General features: G+C 45.5%; 1 protein-coding gene across 5 annotated transcripts in view; it reads left to right on the top strand.

Annotated features, from left to right (window-relative positions):
* Positions 1-17,222, top strand: part of SETBP1 (SET binding protein 1) — a 283,375-nt gene that overhangs the window by 175,259 nt on the left and 90,894 nt on the right. The window lies entirely within an intron of this gene.

Below are 17,222 nucleotides of genomic sequence, written 5' to 3'. Positions count from 1 at the left end.
AGACGGAATAGAAGTTTGAACAAGAGGGTAGAAGTGTGGTCATCTGAACAGCATGACCAGCTTGAATCCTGGTAACAGATTTTGTCTGTTTTCAAATGCCCATTTGTATAACGTGGCGTTTTCAGGGAGAGTACAAGGAAACGTTAACCTCTGTTAACTTACAAAAAAAGTCTGGATTTAAATTTGAATTGCGTGCATAAGTTTTTTCTTTGGTTTTGTTTTCAAAATACTTTTATTTGCCTGGGAACAGTGAAGAAAAGGCACAGAGACTGTGATGTATCTGAGATTATCTCTTTGCTCTTCCATGATTTACCTCAAAAAGGAAAGAGAAGTCTTCCATTCAAGAACAATTCAAATTAAGACTTTGTGATGTTATAGCTTGATGGTGAGGAATGAAAAATTCTCTGCTTCAGGCAGGAGGGATGACATTAGGCAACCCTCAAATAAATCACAATTTACTGTATTCAAAATGCATTTTCAAAGAACTTCAAGGATCTCTACACAAAAAAAAACCCCACAAACCAAAAATGGTGCAAATCTTGAAAGCTTTGTCAGGAACAGGTTGGGCCTCTGTATATTTTATTGGTCAAGAAATATTTCTGAAAGACTTTTGTAAAGGCACAGTTCAGCCCTTTCGAGTCTGATATGGAGCAGCAGGAAAGGGGTTAAACGTGTATTACGGGACACTGATGTAAATTGGGCTATATTAATCCTGCTTCCCTTTAGATGTCTAATTTAAGTGCCTGAATTAGCTGCTCAGGTACCCTATATAGTCAGCGAAGTTAGCATGCTCTGATGTCCTCTCTGGAGGCCTCATGGACTGTATAGGGAACCCAGGCTCCTAAACCAGGTGTTGGTCAGAGTTTGGTGGCCAGAGCCACCCTCTGTGAATACCCTGCTCCGACTGACGAGCTGCACCAAGCTTTTCTGCAGATGGGGCTGGAGGGCCAATTCCTGCAATATTTTAATAGGTGTCATTCCAAACCTGATCTCATACCTGACTAAGTCGCTCCAAGCTACAGCCTTGGTAACAAACAGCTCAGTCATGTGGAGGAAACTTGGATTTGAACCCTGACCTGAATTTCTTATTTTACCTCTGACTCTAGAATTTACTTTCTGTGGTTCCTAACTAAAAACTCTGTTTCTGGAGGGCAAGAGCTGGAAGCACAAAGGCTTTGCTTTAATTGGAGCCTTTTTCCTATCTCAGAATCACAGAATCGTATAGGTTGGAAAAGACCTTAAGATCTCGCTCAAAGCAAAACACTGGTGAGCAGCAGACAGCCCTGTTGAGCTGTAGCCTCTGTGTGGTGGGTTGACCCTGGCTGGATGCCAGGTGCCCACCAAAGCCGCTCTGCCACTCCCCTCCTCAACTGGACAGGGGAAACAAAATATAACGAAAGACTCGTGGGTCAAGATAAGGATAGGGAGAGATCATTCACCAATTACTGTCACAGGCAAAACAGACTTGACTTGGGGAAATTAGTTTAATTTATTACCAATCAAATCAGAGTAAGGTAACGAGAAAATAAAAACTAAATCTTAAAACACCTTCCTCCCACCTGTCCCTTCTTCCCGGGCTTAACTTTACTCCCGAGTTCTCTACCTCCTCCCCCCCGAGCGGTGCAGGGGGATGGGGAATGGGGGTTGCGGTCAGTTCATCACACGTTTCTGCCACTCCTTCCTCCTCAGGGGGAGGACTCCTCACACTCGTCCCCTGCTCCAGCATGGGGTCCCTCCCACGGGAGACAGTCCTCCACGAACTTCTCCAACGTGAGTCCTTCCCATGGGCTGCAGTTCTTCATAAATTGCTCCAGTGTAGGACCTTTACATGGGGTGCAGTCCTTCAGGAACAGACTGTTCCAGCGTGGTTCCCCTGCGGGGTCACAAGTCCCGCCAGCAAACCTGCTCCAGGGTGGGCTCCTCTCTCTCCACGGATCCACATGTCCTGCCAGGAGCCTGCTCCAATGCGGGCTTCCCACGGGTTCACAGCCTCCTTTGGGCATCCACCTGCTCTGGCGTGGGGTCCTCCATAGGCTGCAGGTAAATATCTGCTCCATCGTTAACCAACATAAAAACCAACATCGTTAACCAACATCGTTAACCAACAAAAACCAACACGGTTAACCAACAAAAAAAAGGGGGCACGGAGAGAGAGGGCTACCGCAGCCACGCCCCAGCCCCTGAGCAGGAAGGAGGGAGCTCCTGACGAGGGCCCGGCTCTGACTCAGCGTGGGTGGGGACAAGAGTGACGGCGGCAATTCCCCTCCCGTACAAGAGGAGCCCACCAGGACGGGCAAACAGGGCGTGGCGCGGCAGAAGGGTGTGGCGCGGCAGTTTGCGCAGGCAGGGCGTGCAGGGAAGGCGAAGTCACCCTACTAGCTCAAGAGGAACTGTGAGAAGTGAGTTCATTCGGTAGTCCCCATCCTTTCAGAAGAAACTCAGCTATGGTATTCACTCGTCAGAAAGCGATGCCCTCTGCGCTCGCCAGAGCGGATGTGGCTACCCAGACGGAGCTCCCACAAAAACATGTGGCCACCCAGGTCTCAGGCTGCAGGGAGTGCCTGGGCCTCTCAATGTTCATGCATGGCAGCCGTGTGGACAGCTGTGTGAGGTGTGACCAGGTGGATGATTTGCTCTGCATGGTGGCAGAGCTATGGGAGGAGGTAGAAAGGTTAAGGAGCATCAGGGAGGCTGAGAAAGAGATCAACTGGTGGTGCCATGCTCTGCCCCCCCTGAGACAGGAACAGGAGCAGCAGCAGCCACCAGTAAGAACCCACGATCAAGGGGATCCTGTATCCCCCCCACACCGGGCTGAAGGCAGCAGCTCAAAGGAGGTGAGTGAATGGAGGCAAGTCCACGCTCGTGGCAGCAGGCGAAGGCCCTCCCTGCCCACCTCTCCTCCCCAGGTGCCTCTGTACAACAGGTATGAGGCCCTGGAGGTGGAAGGCCAGTCAATGGAGGATGGGGACGACAGTCTATCTGTCTACACCAGAGGTGTCGCCCAGGTCAGAAGAACGTACCTCTCGTATTAACACCACCTCCACAAGGAAGAGAAGACGGGTTATAGTTGTGGGTGACTCCCTTCTGAAGGGAACCGAGGGTCCGATATGCCGGACGGACCCTCCTCTTAGGGAAGTCTGCTTCCTCCCTGGGGCCCGGGTGAAGGATGTCACGAGGATACTCCCTAGCCTGGTACGGCCCTCGGACTATTACCCCCTACTGCTCTTCCATGTGGGGGGTGACAAAGCTGCAACACGAAGTCCTAGGGCAATCAAAAGAGACTTCAGGGCCTTGGGATGGCTAGTAAGGGACTCCAGAGCCCAGGTTATTTTCTCCTCTCTCCTTCCAGTTGTGGGCAGTGACACTAGAAGAAACAGAGGCACCCAATCTATCAACTCATGGCTCCGTGGCTGGTGTCGTTGCCAAAGATTTGTTTTTTTTGACAACGGGATGGCCTACACAGCACCAGGTTTGCTGGCGTCTGATGGGATTCATCTTTCTCAAAGGGGAAAGAGAATCTTTGCTCAGGAGCTTGCGGGGCTCATCGACAGAGCTTTAAACTAGACTCGAAGGGGGAGGGGGATAATATCAGGCTTGCCCGAGGGAAGCTGAGGGACGACGTGCCACGGTTAGAGGGAGCGGGTGCCAGCGAGGGCACAGCCTGTGTCTCTGAGATGTGCAGGGTATGCTGGGGCACAGCTGAAGTCAAACAGAGTTGAGCTAGGGGATACTGAGGCAATAGGAGCCAAGAGGGAAATGCCAGTGAAACACCTCAAAACACACAAGGGGTGTTCCTCTATGAAGGAGACACGGACGACAGCCCAGCTGAAGTGCCTCTACACCAATGCACGCAGCATGGGCAACAAGCAGGAGGAGTTGGAAGCCATTGTACATCAGGAAAACTATGATATGGTTGCCATCACAGAAACGTGGTGGGATGACTCGCACAACTGGAGTGCGGCGATGGATGGCTATAAACTCTTCAGGAGGGATAGGCGAGGCAGGAGAGGTGGTGGGGTAGCCCTGTATGTTAGGGAGTGTCTGGATAGTTTAGAGCTTAATGATGGTGACGATAGGGTGGAGTGTCTATGGGTAAGAACCAGGGGGAAGGCCAACAAGGCAGATATTGTGGTGGGAGTCTGTTACAGACCACCCAACCAGGATGAGGAGACAGACGAACTATTCTATAAGCAGCTGGGAGAAGCCTCACGATTGCTAGCCCTTGTACTTGTGGAGGACTTCAACCTGCTGGATGTCTGCTGGAAATACAATACAGCAGAGAAGAAACAGTCTAGGAGGTACCTGGAGTGTGTGGCAGATAACTTCCTGACACAGCTGGTGAGTGAGCCAACTAGGGAAGATGCCCCGCTGGACCTCTTGTTCACGAACAGAGAAGGACTTGTGAGCCATGTGATGGTTGGAGGCCGTCTTGGGCAGAGTGATCACGAAATGATAGAGTTTTTGATACGTGGAGAAGTGATGAGGGAGGTCAGCAGAACTGCCACCTTAGACTTCCGGAGGGCAGACTTCGGCCTGTTTAGGAGACTGGTCGACAGAGTCCCCTGGGAGGCAGCCCTAAAGGGCAAAGGAGTCCAGGAAGGCTGGACATTCTTTAAGGAGGAAGTCCTAAAGGCACAAGAGCAGGCTGTCCCCAGGTGCCAAAAGACGAGCCGGTGGGGAAGAAGACCGGCCTGGCTGAATAGAGAGCTCTGGCTCGAACTCAGGAAAAAGAGGAGAGTCTATGACCTCTGGAAGCAGGGGCAGGCAACTCAGGAGGACTACAAAGGTGTAGAAAGGCTGTGCAGGGAGAAAATTAGAAGGGCCAAAGCTGAGCTAGAGCTCAATCTGGCTACTGCCGTAAAAGACAGCAAAAAATACTTCTTCAAATCCATTAGCAGCAAAAGGAGAGCTAAGGAGAATCTCCAGCCCCTAGTAGACGGGGGAGGGAACACAGTGACCAAGGATGAGGAAAAGGCTGAGGTACTTAATGTCTTCTTTGCCTCAGTCTTTAATAGCAGGGCCAATTGTTCTCTGGGTACCCAGCCCCCAGAGTTGGAAGCTAGGGACGGGGACCAGAATGGAGCCCCCTAATCCAGGGGGAAATGGTTAGTGACCTGCTGCACCACTTAGACACTCACAAGTCTATGGGGCTTGATGAGATCCACCCGAGAGTACTGAAGGAACTGGCAGATGTGCTCACCAAGCCCCTTTCCATCATTTACCAGCAGTCTTGGCTAACTGGGGAGGTCCCAGTTGACTGGAGATTAGCAAATGTGACACCCATCTACAAGAAGGGCCAGAAGGAGGACCCGGGGAACTACAGGCCTGTCAGCCTGACCTCGGTACTGGGAAAGCTGATGGAGCAGATCATCCTGGCTTGTATCAAAATGGCATCCTGGCTTGTATCAAAAATAGTGTGGCCAGCAGGACTAGGGAAGTGATCGTGCCCCTGTACTCGGCACTAGTGAGGCCGCACCTCGAATACTGTGTTCACTTTTGGGCCCCCCACTACAAGAGAGACATTGAGGTGCTGGAGCATGTCCAAAGAATGGCAATGAAGCTGGTGAAGGGTCTAGAGCAGAAGTCTTATGAGGAGCGGCTGAGGGAACTGGGGTTGTTTAGCCTGGAGAAAAGGAGGCTGAGGGGAGACCTTATTGCTCTCTACAACTACCTGAAAGGAGGTTGTAGAGAGGTGGGGGTCAGTCTCTTCTCCCAGGTAACAAGTGATAGGATGAGAGGAAATGGCCTCAAGTTGCGCCAGGGGAGGTTTAGACTGGATATTAGGAAATTTTACTTCACTGAAAGGGTTATCAAGCATTGGAACAGGCTGCCCAGGGAGGTGGTTGAGTCACCATCCCTGGAGGTATTTAAAAGACATTTCGATGAGGTGCTTAGGGACATGGTATAGTGGTGGACTTGGTAGTGTTAGGTTTACGGTTGGACTCGACCTTAAAGGTCTTTTCCAACCTGTGCGATTCTGTGATTCTTTGAATATTTCACATATATTTGCCTCTCGAAAGTCCATGCTCAGCCAGCGCAGAGGAAGGGCAACAGGAATCACAGTAGCTTCCCCTGTGCCACATTGGTAGCCTCAGTGCGTTGAGCCGATGGCATTTGGCATCGCTCACACTTGCAGAACCATGTGTGGTACAATGCTGCCCATCCTTGTTCTGGGGGAACCACATCTCACCAGGCTTGTCGAGATAGAAGGCCCTTCCTAGTAAATCAACTCTGTTGTACCAGTGGGACACACCACTTTACAGCAGCAGGGAATATGGCAAGTGAAATGAATTGTTAAAAAATGTGAAATATTCTTTTTGGTGCAAAGGATGAGGAGGAATTGTTGGGATGAAACCAGAACTGAAGTATGTCTAGGGATGGAAATGATTCCAGGGGAAGAGAGAAGAGATTCTGAACAGTGAGATTTATTACGCTGGAATATAGCCTCCCAGAGGAAGAGGTTGAACACACATTGCTGGAATTGCTTAACATCAGGTTGGACAAAACACTGGAGGATATAGAGAGGATATATAGTCACAGATTTTTAAGGTTAGAAAGAACCATTGTGATCACTTAGTCAAAACTTCTGCATGACTCATACCAGGGGATTTGCCTAAGTGTATTCCTGTTACAAGTCCAATAGCTGTCATGCACTAATGCATATTGGTTAGAAAAACACCCAGCCTTGATTTAAAAGAAACTTCTGGTAATAGAGAATCCATTGCTATGATAAGCTGTTCTCATGATTATTTATACTCCCTATTAAAAATGTGGGCCATGTTTCTCATCTCAGTTTTTCTAGCTTCAGCTTCAAACCCTGTATATCTGCTAAACTGAAGGACCTTCTGTGGCACTCTTGTCCCCACGTATTTTTAGTCCCTTTGATATGTATCTCAGATGCTTATAACACCAGGTTCCCCTGTGCTTTAGCCGATCTCCCTCTCTCTCCTTAAGTAGCTCTTGGAAACACTTATCTTCTGCCAACTCTTCCAATGCCAATTCTTCAGAATAAGTTACATTTCGAAAAGAAAGAGGCATAATTTTGCTCCCTTAGTGATGGACAAATGCACTTTGTCTGAAACGTGTACTGCCTGCTTCTGATTTACCCTGTGTGCCAAGCTGCTTGGATAGGGGACTGTATTTTCAGTGTCAGTATTTTTATAGGGTTACTCAACTTGAGCACACAGTCAGCACTTAAGAGGAAGCAATAACAGGGCTGTGAATGGTTTTGCTTCGTCAACATGTGTAGAGCAAAGAAATGTACTTAGGTGAGTTACTAGAACAAGGGCAATTAAAAGGGCAGTGCTCTGAAGTGCTGGTGGTACCGCACCATCGCTCTGTCTGGTCTTGATGTCGCCACTCCTAAGGGGAGCATGTGCATAGAAATCACTGAATTTCTGCACAGGTTCAAGAATTTAAGGGTTTCTCCAGACCTTCAGCATAGGATAAGCCAAATTTGGACCTAGGAGAGCTACAAGCTTTGCTGTTCTGGATGCTAATCCCAGGCCTGAATTTATACTAAAAGGCTTTCCACCTGTCTATTCAACCTCATGGGTGAAAGACTGGGGACTCAATAAGCTGAATTTTACCCCTGATTTCTTAGGTGAGAAGCTAGAGAAGTTTGGGAGGTCATTTAAGCATAAAGCTGTGCTTGGGGTGCTTTGCAATCCTCTTTTCTAGACCACTGTTCCCTGCCCTCTCTTTTTCTGGTCTGTGCTGCTGTTGATTTATGTGTGTAGAAGCCAAACCTAAACTTGGTCAGGACCTTCAAGTAATGCTGCTGTACCTTAATAAAACTGTAGTTAGCCTGGTGCTGCTGTTGTGAAAACGGTTGAGAAAGTCTTGAAAGTATAAAATCAAGGGACAATTAAATCTTGGGTTCAGCTCCCAGACGGATTTCCACTGGAGATTCACAGTTAATAAAATACAGAAAATTGCATTTTATTTTGGTACATAAATACTGGTACTGACTATGGCATTTAGAAGATAATTGCTCCACCAGAAAACTCACTTCAACAAAATGATGCAGTCCAGTTGAGCCCCTTTTATGATCTGAGAAATGACTGGTTTTATAGCACACTAAATAAAACCTGCTATTTGAGCTGGAGGTTTATTAGTAAAGGTGATTTTGCCATAGCTGGGGAGGGAGGGGATGAAGGAGAGATGAGGGATGAACATCAAAGCAGAGATACGTGTTGTTCAGAAAAAGCACAGCGATGCCCCAAAAATGTGGTGTTACTCATCATCACCTCACCTAGCATTGCCACAGAAATATTTTGTGTCATTATTTTTGTTGTTGTTGTTGCTCCAAAACATTATTGCTAGCCTGGTTGAATTTCCCCCAGTGAGAAAGGCTTTGCTATGGATGTGGCGGGGAGCCTGCAAAAGCATCTGGGTGAAAGAGGCATCTGCAGGGAGCCAAATCCAAGGGACGGTAAAATCGGTTCTTTCAGGAGAGCATTCAGGTTTAGCCAGGGCAGCTTGTGATTTTGTTGCTGCCCAAAATCACCACTGTTACAGTCTTGAAAGAGGACTTGCAGGTGGGCATTAGCATCCTCATAGTATATGTCCATGCCTCAGGCGTCCCGGTGCAGTGCTGGGTGTCTTTCTTCAACCTGCCTTCCTTAGGGGTGTAAACTAAAATCACCTGATTGAGGACTAAAATCCTCAACGACTGTGTCACAAGGGCATCACCTCTAGTTCAGAAACAGAGACATCTGCCATGCTTTTGACATCTTCAACATACGCAGCAAAATTCCCGAGTTATCACCTCATGCGGTTGCTGCTGGTTTTAGGGAAAAGGGGAGAGGGATCACTTTTTATCTGCCAACAGTGCTGGAAAATAGGCACAGGTTATAGGCAAACTGGGAGGACAAAGCTTCTGAAGCCTGTTGCTTTTTGCCAATGGGGCAGGTTTCACTGCATGCCTGCTTGAACAGTTAGAAGGACTGAATGAAGTGCAAGTGAAGATGAGTGTGCTCCTATTCCCTTCCATCAGCAGATAATTGTTTTTCTGGTGAAAACAAAGGAGAATCCCACTTGGGAGTCTGATCTGAGACCAGCTATTTGAGAGAGTCCAGAACATGTCCCATTTGCAGATGGTACACCCCACACCATTTGCTAGCTTTGCACAGAGTGCAGTGACTTTTCAGTACGTAACCAGTGGAGCCAGAAAATCGTCACGTATGGCCTCTTTAGGCAGATTTTCCAAAGGGAACGAACCTCCCACATTTTGCTGCAGATCACTGAACTTCATCTTTTCAGGGTGAATTTGCTAAAGGCACAGGCGATGCTTTCTCTGCACTCATGGTACAGGACTCAGATCTTAATGCAGTGAGGTGGGAAGACACTGGATATTTGACCTCTCCTGCAAATTTTCATGAGCTTTAACCCATCTGCGCCAGATAGATAGATGTTCTGGCACATTTCTGGACTTTCTGCTAATGCGGTTTCACATGCAATACTTCATGCTAGACCTTAGCTGCAATCAGGATGCTTTGAAAGAATTAATCTGGTGGTCAGTAACTGCTAAATGAAGTGCATGCTAAAAGAATGATGAGCTAACTGACTGGAACTCACAGCTTTTAAGAGCTCTCTAAATGCCTGTTTTCAGGTGAATTCAGCATCTCCTTGACATTTAAGGACTCAATTTATAATCAAATTATTTAACTCTAGTGGAAAGAATCACTGGCCTCAATGGAAAAGCCATTTACATTTCCCCCACCCCTTGGAAAAAAAAAAGTATTCAGGGTAACACTGCAATTCCTATACTAAATGCAGGATAAAATAAATCTTTCAATACAAATTAAGCACTGCAGGCTTTTAAAAATTATAGAAGAAACTTACGGTGCACAGCTGCTCACATCCTTATTTCCAGTATAGTAATCTGAGACGTGCTGAAACATTAACGTCCTGGACAACACCACAAACCTTTCAGAGATGAATACCCCTTACAGCTCACATTTCTGCAGGTCCCAGCCCATATTGGGATCCTTCTGCTGTTTGATTTTGGCCAAGTCACTATACAGATATACATTGCCCTCTACAACTTGAATTTACAGAGCAAAGTGGAAGAGCAGGATGAAATAAAAACCTGGATGTGCAACATTGTAGTTACACACTGGGAAGAGTAGGTTGAGCTCTGTGGAACCATACCACTTCTGAAGGGATGGAAGTATGTTTAATATATGAATAATAAAGCCCTAATATCACTCCTGCTAAGTTCATTAGCAAGGCTTTTGAACAAACAAAAGTATGCAGCTTAGCAAAGGCATCTTGCTCTGTGAGCCCTGGCTTTGTGGACGTAATGTCTGAAACGCTCGCTTAAAAGTCTTTACGCTGGCTTGAGGCCAAACAAGGAAAGAACCAGGGTTATCTCACCAGATGAATGGGCAAAATTGTATGAGTCCCACTGTAGTCCACCTTAGCTGGTGCCCAATTGTTCTCTCCCAGCTGCCTAAACTGAGGCGGCAAACTGTGTTATGCTTAAACACGATATTTAAACTGCATTGTTATGTCGGTGGTGATAGGCTCTTTGTTGGAGATGACAGAAAAATCCCATTGTTTAGAGTTTTCCCAGACTTGGTGCTTAATACAAAGCCCTGAAAAGAGCAGGGTTGTTTAAACATTTGATAAAGAAAGTATGTGCAGAGATGGGTCTATCCCACTAGTAAGGAGCAGATCAGCCCGCAGCATCAAATCCTACCTTTATAAATTAAACATGTTGCAATTTGACCAAATAAAATCCTCAATCCCTGTATGTGGAAAATGAAAGTTGAAATCCAGCAGAAGATTGAAATAATGTGCAAATCATCCAGTTTAAAGCTGGTAGCAAAATTAATTTGGAATAACTTTGGAATTTCTGAATTATTTTGCAAATCATGACACTTTCCCAGGAACAATGGGAAATGTATGAAAACAATGCATGAAAAATTACAATTTGTAACTATGTGAGCATCTTTGGACCCTTCAGTAATCTCTATGCATGGCTTTGTCTTTTTCTTAAGGACAAGTGCTTTAGATAGGTATTCTCAAAACAATTATAATGCAAAAGCCTGAACTTCAGTTTCTCTGTATTGACACAATTACACAAATATCTCAGGGAAGACAGAGCTACATCCCAATGGGAGTTCAAATCTGGAAGGACCTCCAGCAACTTCAGTGAAGATCTTCCTGATTTGCATGAGACTTGCACCACAGTTGGTGATGTTTGTGTTTGGTGAATGGACACAAACAGGTGATGCTTAATTAACTCACTCCCACCCCATGCTGTGTCTTGCTCTCAAGTAGTCCCCCTGCAGCTTCATGTTAATTCCTGCCTCTCTTTTGATGTCTAATGAATGATCCTCACTCCTGTGAGTGTGGTGGTGTTTGGGCTTTGTCCTGTTGCAGACTCAGGGAGCTGGGGAAGGAGTAAACTCTGGGAGTGATAAATTTGTCAAACTGCTCTGGAAAATCCCCTTGTTTGGGATGATAGCGATGAATTTTATGTTAGTGTCTGCTGACATGTTTTCCATTAGTATTTTAATTGGAATTAAAGCCCCTACATCAGTTCTGAACCAGATTCAGTGGGGTTTCTCAGAAGACATTACTGCAGTTTGCACTTCCAGCAAGTGTCATATGCTAGTTTGTGATCCCTCCTCCCTGGTTAGAGTCACCGAGGACCTAAAGGACTTCCTGAAACCATTTCAGACACTTGCTATTATGAACTGACCTGACTTGACCACAGGCCCCTCCTATAAATTGATCACATCTCATGTCAATGACTGCTCAACCTGTAAGACATCAAGCCAGAGTTAAGTTGCCCTGAACCTGGTGTCTCCTCTGCTTGGCATCTTTTATTTACAGAGCAATGCTACCCCAGGAAAGCTCAGTGTACTCACCAAAATACATTAAATATCTCCAACCTGTAGTTCTGATTAGAGCCTTCGAGTGAGCAGTTTGCAGCTGTCCCATTGGGACACAAGAGGAAACGCTCAATTTTGAGCAAAAGTATGAGCTGAGCCAGGATTATTTATTCATGTGTTGGAGCTGGAAATCTCAGGTTTTTCTTCCTCTCAAAGGGTTTTCTTCTCCAGTAACATGTTTTCATGCATGTCTAGGAAGCAGAAACTGAAGAGAAAGCTTTTTCAAGAGGAACAAATCACCTGGAGCTTCTCCAGTTTTTAGGAGCTCCTTGCGAAGGACAGTCTGATTTTTCAGAAGGCAGGTGCCCATTGCATTTTCCACTTAACCTCAGTGCTGCCTGATTTATTCATTCAGTATCGAATATCTCAGGTTGACCTTTTGCTAGGCACCAAAGGTCTGTTATCAGCTTTGTCTGGAGTATAAGCTTAAGTTAAAGCAGGTATGAATTCAGGCTTGCCTTTGCTCTGAGCTGGCTCAGGAAGGTCCAGTTTGCATGCAATATCTCTGCCATAGCAGAGCACTGTGCCTGAGCTAATATCCTTCTCTGCATGTCTTAGAGACAACACCTGGCGACCCAGCATCTAGCCAACCCAGGTGGCAAGCAGAGCAAATGCTCACATATGTCCAAGCAGTCACAGCTTCACCCCATGGATTTCCAATGAGATGCCAACTCCCGGTTGCCAAAATTGCTACCAAAAATGGCTTACAACTTCCTAGACCACACAGAGGTATTATACGGTGTTTTGATGAGATTCGTTCTCGCTGGAGAGGCAGGGATGGCCCTCAGATAAAAGCAAGCACTTCCCAAAACTCTGATTCTAAATAACATTATTCATTTAGGAAAGCCTTTCCTCTTTTTCTCTTCTTTTATTTTTTTTAAATTGTATTTCCAGTCTATGAAGAAGATAACAAAGGATGGTATGTCCCCAGAGCACACTCTGATGTGTCACTGTGGATGCCAATCCCCACAGACACTCCTGATGTTATTAATTTTTAAAACAAACTTGCTGATTGAGGTTCTGACTGCCTTAAATTGTCTCTACAAGGAGACTGTGTACTAATTAACCCACAGAAACAATCAATGATGTACCTTTTTCAAGTTTCAGGGTGATTAAAATATGAAAATGAAGAGCACAATGGTGCAGATGTTTTAAAATCACAGCAGACAGCAATTAGTGACATGGGAACCAGCTGCTTATCTCTCCAGATAAAGCCTCTTAATAGGGAATTACACTTGAGGAGCCATTACACAGATGGATCTGTGAATGATTTAAAGAGGGGGCATTGTAGTATTAACTTTGATTTGCAAGCCAGATTCTTGACAAGCTGTATGTGTGTTACCTCCTCAAAAAGGTGCATTTGGAAGAGGGGGGTACCATCCCCTATAAGCAATCACGTTTTTTTCAGGTGATGGGTTTCTCTAATTGCGTATTTTATCATCATTATTATTATTTTTAGTTATATTCATTTTTACTTGAATTTTTTCTTCTTATTATTATTTTACTAAGCTCTTGATTTGGTTGCTAGCATCTTCTCCCACTTTTTGCTTTGAGACTGGAAGCAACATGTGGATTTAGAGAGAAGCTCAGGCAAGGGAAGGGAGAGGCAGAGTGAGACATCCAGTAGTTAAATGAAAAGAGTCCCTGAGGGATGGATTCTGCTGCTGGGTACTGCTTGCACAATAGGGTTCCACTCATCATGGGACTTGATACAGTCTCATCCCCTCAGTTGCAAGGGCTGCATGCCAGAATAAGACTGTTAAGAGGAGTAATCACCTCTGCAGGTGCAGGGTTGCACAGGTCTGGCAAGGCAGGTGTAAACACACAGTCCCACCTCCTCTGCTCTCTGGCCAGTGCTCTTCAGTTGCCAGTATATGGGATGTATCCTGCTCATAGGTCTACCCATCATTGCCAAAGCTGAGGACTGAAACTCATGAGTTTGGCATTAAAATCATATACTACTAATAAGAGGATTCAAACTTTATTTTTTTAGTTTAAGGTTTAGCATATGCTGGATCATGTTGCTCAAACTTCTTTGCAGTTTTGAAAACTATTAGCTTCTTTATGTGTATTTTATTTTCTTTAAAGGAAAGATGGGATTATTACCCACTAAGTACATCCAGTAAACTGAATATCAGGAGAAATATTGACCAAGTCTGATGAGATGTGATAAAACTGCATGGGTTAAGTTACGCTTCTACTTTCACAAAAGAAGAAGCAGCAGACTCCCAGTGCAGAATAGCTAGCTGCTGAAGAAAATCCTATTTAATGAAAAGGCAAACTACAAACAGAGGCAGGTGCTGAAGTTTGAAGTATTTTTAGGATCTCATAAACCAAAAAGTAAATAAAGGTAAATCTTTCTGTTTTCATTAAAAAGCCCACTATTCTTGATGCCGGTCTCGGCTGTGCTGCCATAAGAGCTCTGTTCAAGTCAACAGCCCCTTGCCAAGACCTATGGAGCTGCAGTATATTGCACACTTACTGATGAATAAAGTAATGAATTTGTGTGAAAGGCAACAAGATACAGGTTTCTGAAGAGCCCTGTTTGCCCTCACCCTACTGACAGCTCTGGCATCTCCACTAGCTCAGCAGAGGCTTAGGTTAGCTGAGCTGGGGCTTGTTGGCTTCTTAGGGTGGTGCTCACCCAGCAGGGAAAATTGAAGCCTGAATGCTAGGACCAATGGGATCAGACAGCAACCCAGATGGATAAATGGGGAATAAAATACACTTGGCTACATTACTTTCAACTGATTTAGTAGTGCTTTTAGGTAAACAGTCCCCACATATCCATTGCAGCCAGTGAAACCCAACCTGCTGCAGCCAAATTATCTCTGGTTGCTGTGCTGCAGAAGAATTATTTTGGGGTGATATGGACGTGTCTGGCAAGGGAGAGTGAATAGTAAATGTTATGCTGGAAGAAGTTGCATGAGGAGACCCAGTAGACTGTTGTGTGCTTGGGCAGATATATAGTTTTGACGTCCCACTTAGGAAATGGACTCCCCTGATCCTGCAGACTGGTCATTTTTTGAAGGCCTGTTGAAATCGGAGTGCTTATCCATGTGATTAAATGCTTCCAGAGCTGGCACCTTTGATGACATAGGCATATCTTTCTCATGAATTGTAAGATAGATGTTGTGGTGGCCTGCAGTGCTGGAGTAATGACAAGGCTATCATTAGGGATATGTTGGAAGTTGCATCATAATTTTATAATGTGCAGGCTGAGGAAATGAGGCTGGAGGAGCCAAGCAATATATCAGCATTCATCGCTGATATATAGCTGGCCTCTCAGTTCTGAGCCCTTATTAACTGTCTTAAAATATAGATCAGAGATTATTGCTCCTTTTAAACTAGAGATCTCTGTGTGTGTGGTGGACTTGGAGGGACCAGCGTGTTGCCAGCGTGTGATGTTTTCACTCACGGCTGTAACCCTCTTTCTTTTTTTTCTTTTTCTTCCAAATGATATTTTTCAGGTCATTTAGTTTCACAGCTCAGCATTTTGGAAATAACATGGGTGTAAGGAGCTGCTTTGTTTGCAGCCATAAGGCCAGGATCTGCACAGAAACAGACTGGCCCTGCCTCTGTGCAGGTCCTGGGGGCCAAGAGAGGCCTCAGCCCATCATTTCCAGGGCTTTTCCAAGTCACAAATCATGGTACCTCGGGAAGATGATGTTTCATGTGAGGCTTTTGTGGAGGGCACCCACCTCCAGCCCACTGGGACCTCACCAGGGGATGGCTACCACCTGCACACCTCCTCATGGCCAGCTGACAGTGCACCCAGCCTGGTTGCCTGGGGACAGGAGAAGCCCCAAACGGCTGAGGTAAAATGAAGCTCAGGAACTTTGTGATCAGTTTAAAAAAATTAAAATAAAAACAAACTATCAAACTTCAGTGCGAGTGCTGCTGATTTCCTTTCGACCCCTCCCTGGCCTCATCCCAAGGGCGTGGATGCAGGTGGGCTCCATTTTCTGAAGGAGGGCATCAGCAGCGTGGGTCATGGCCACTGCGCGCTGTGTGGCTCATGCACGGGAGGCCACTGCGAGGAGGAGGAGGAGGAGGAGGAGGAGGAGGAACCTATTCATTCCCTGAGGGCTGTTTATGCTTTCAGCTCTTTTCTCAGGCTGAAGAAACCGGGTGTCACTCACCCAAGACATCTGCAGCTCCACCGCAGCTGCGCTGTTTCATTTTCTCACTCCACAATTCCTGGAAATCTCTGCTTTCCCTGAGCATGGCTGGTCCATGTGCACGACAGCTGAACTATCCACAGGATTTAAGAGTCCCTGATTACTCCTCATACGATGGACCAGAACAGCTTCATTGTTATTGCCTATTCCAGAAAGGCCACATGCCCATTTTTATATGCACATGAAGGATATCTCAACATCAATTTGCCCATAACATGTATGTTTACTGGTCACTAAATAATGCACCATGGGCTTAGGGGTGTTTAGCAGTTTTCAAATCCCTCTGAAGTTGCTCAGAACTGGGGACACCTCTTTTCCCAGCTCAAAACCCTCTTATGCTGACAGCCTCCTTGCCCCAAAACCTCTGTTGCAAACACCCTGAACGGGGATCTAACATAACGCTGCTGATGATAGAAACTTAATTATAACAGGGTGTTTGCAGAAACACGAGACACTTAACAGTTGTTTTCTATTGTTCTTTCCTCAGTTACACATTTATTTTAAGTCTCTCATCATTTATTTGGCATTCAGAACTGTGTCATTACAGTTTGCTAAGAACAGTTGTTTGCAGTACTAGGTATACAAAATCAGTTGCACAGTTTGATCCAGAGCTTTCCAAAAAAAGCTCCTAAATTTAACAGGAGAAAACAAATGGCTATAAGAGTCAGTTAATGAAAGAAAAAAAAAATTTCTTTGCTTTGAGAGACTTTTCAGAAGGTTACAGCTGTAGCAAACATAATTTCTTTAGCTGAAGGAGACCCACCAAGAAAAAAAGTAGACTTTCTTTTGCTCTGTAAGTCTTCAGCATAATTCTGCCCTTACTGTAACCTCTGCGGCTCGAAGAGCTGCTGTTGGATTAGAAATCATATTGAAAATATCTCTTACCAACATTGCAAATAGCAGATTATTAAAATGGAAAGGGAGTAATGCAAATCTTGAACCTGCCAACTGTGCCTTACACACTTGACGCTATGCATATGATTTTAAGCACTAAGTTTGTGGGGATGACTTCTATGTGGAAATTTAAGCAAGTAAATCTTTGCAGACTCTGGCTTCATAGGGAAGTGGACCTATGGATTTTCCTCTTGTTTGTTACAACTTCTGAGATGATAATTTTGCATTTTTCTTGTTTACA

Source organism: Ciconia boyciana, chromosome 4 (genome assembly GCF_034638445.1).
Source record: "Ciconia boyciana chromosome 4, ASM3463844v1, whole genome shotgun sequence".
NCBI classification, from domain to species: Eukaryota; Metazoa; Chordata; class Aves; order Ciconiiformes; family Ciconiidae; genus Ciconia; species Ciconia boyciana.
Note: the sequence above shows the minus strand (reverse complement) of the source record. Positions and strands in the feature narration are given on the sequence as shown.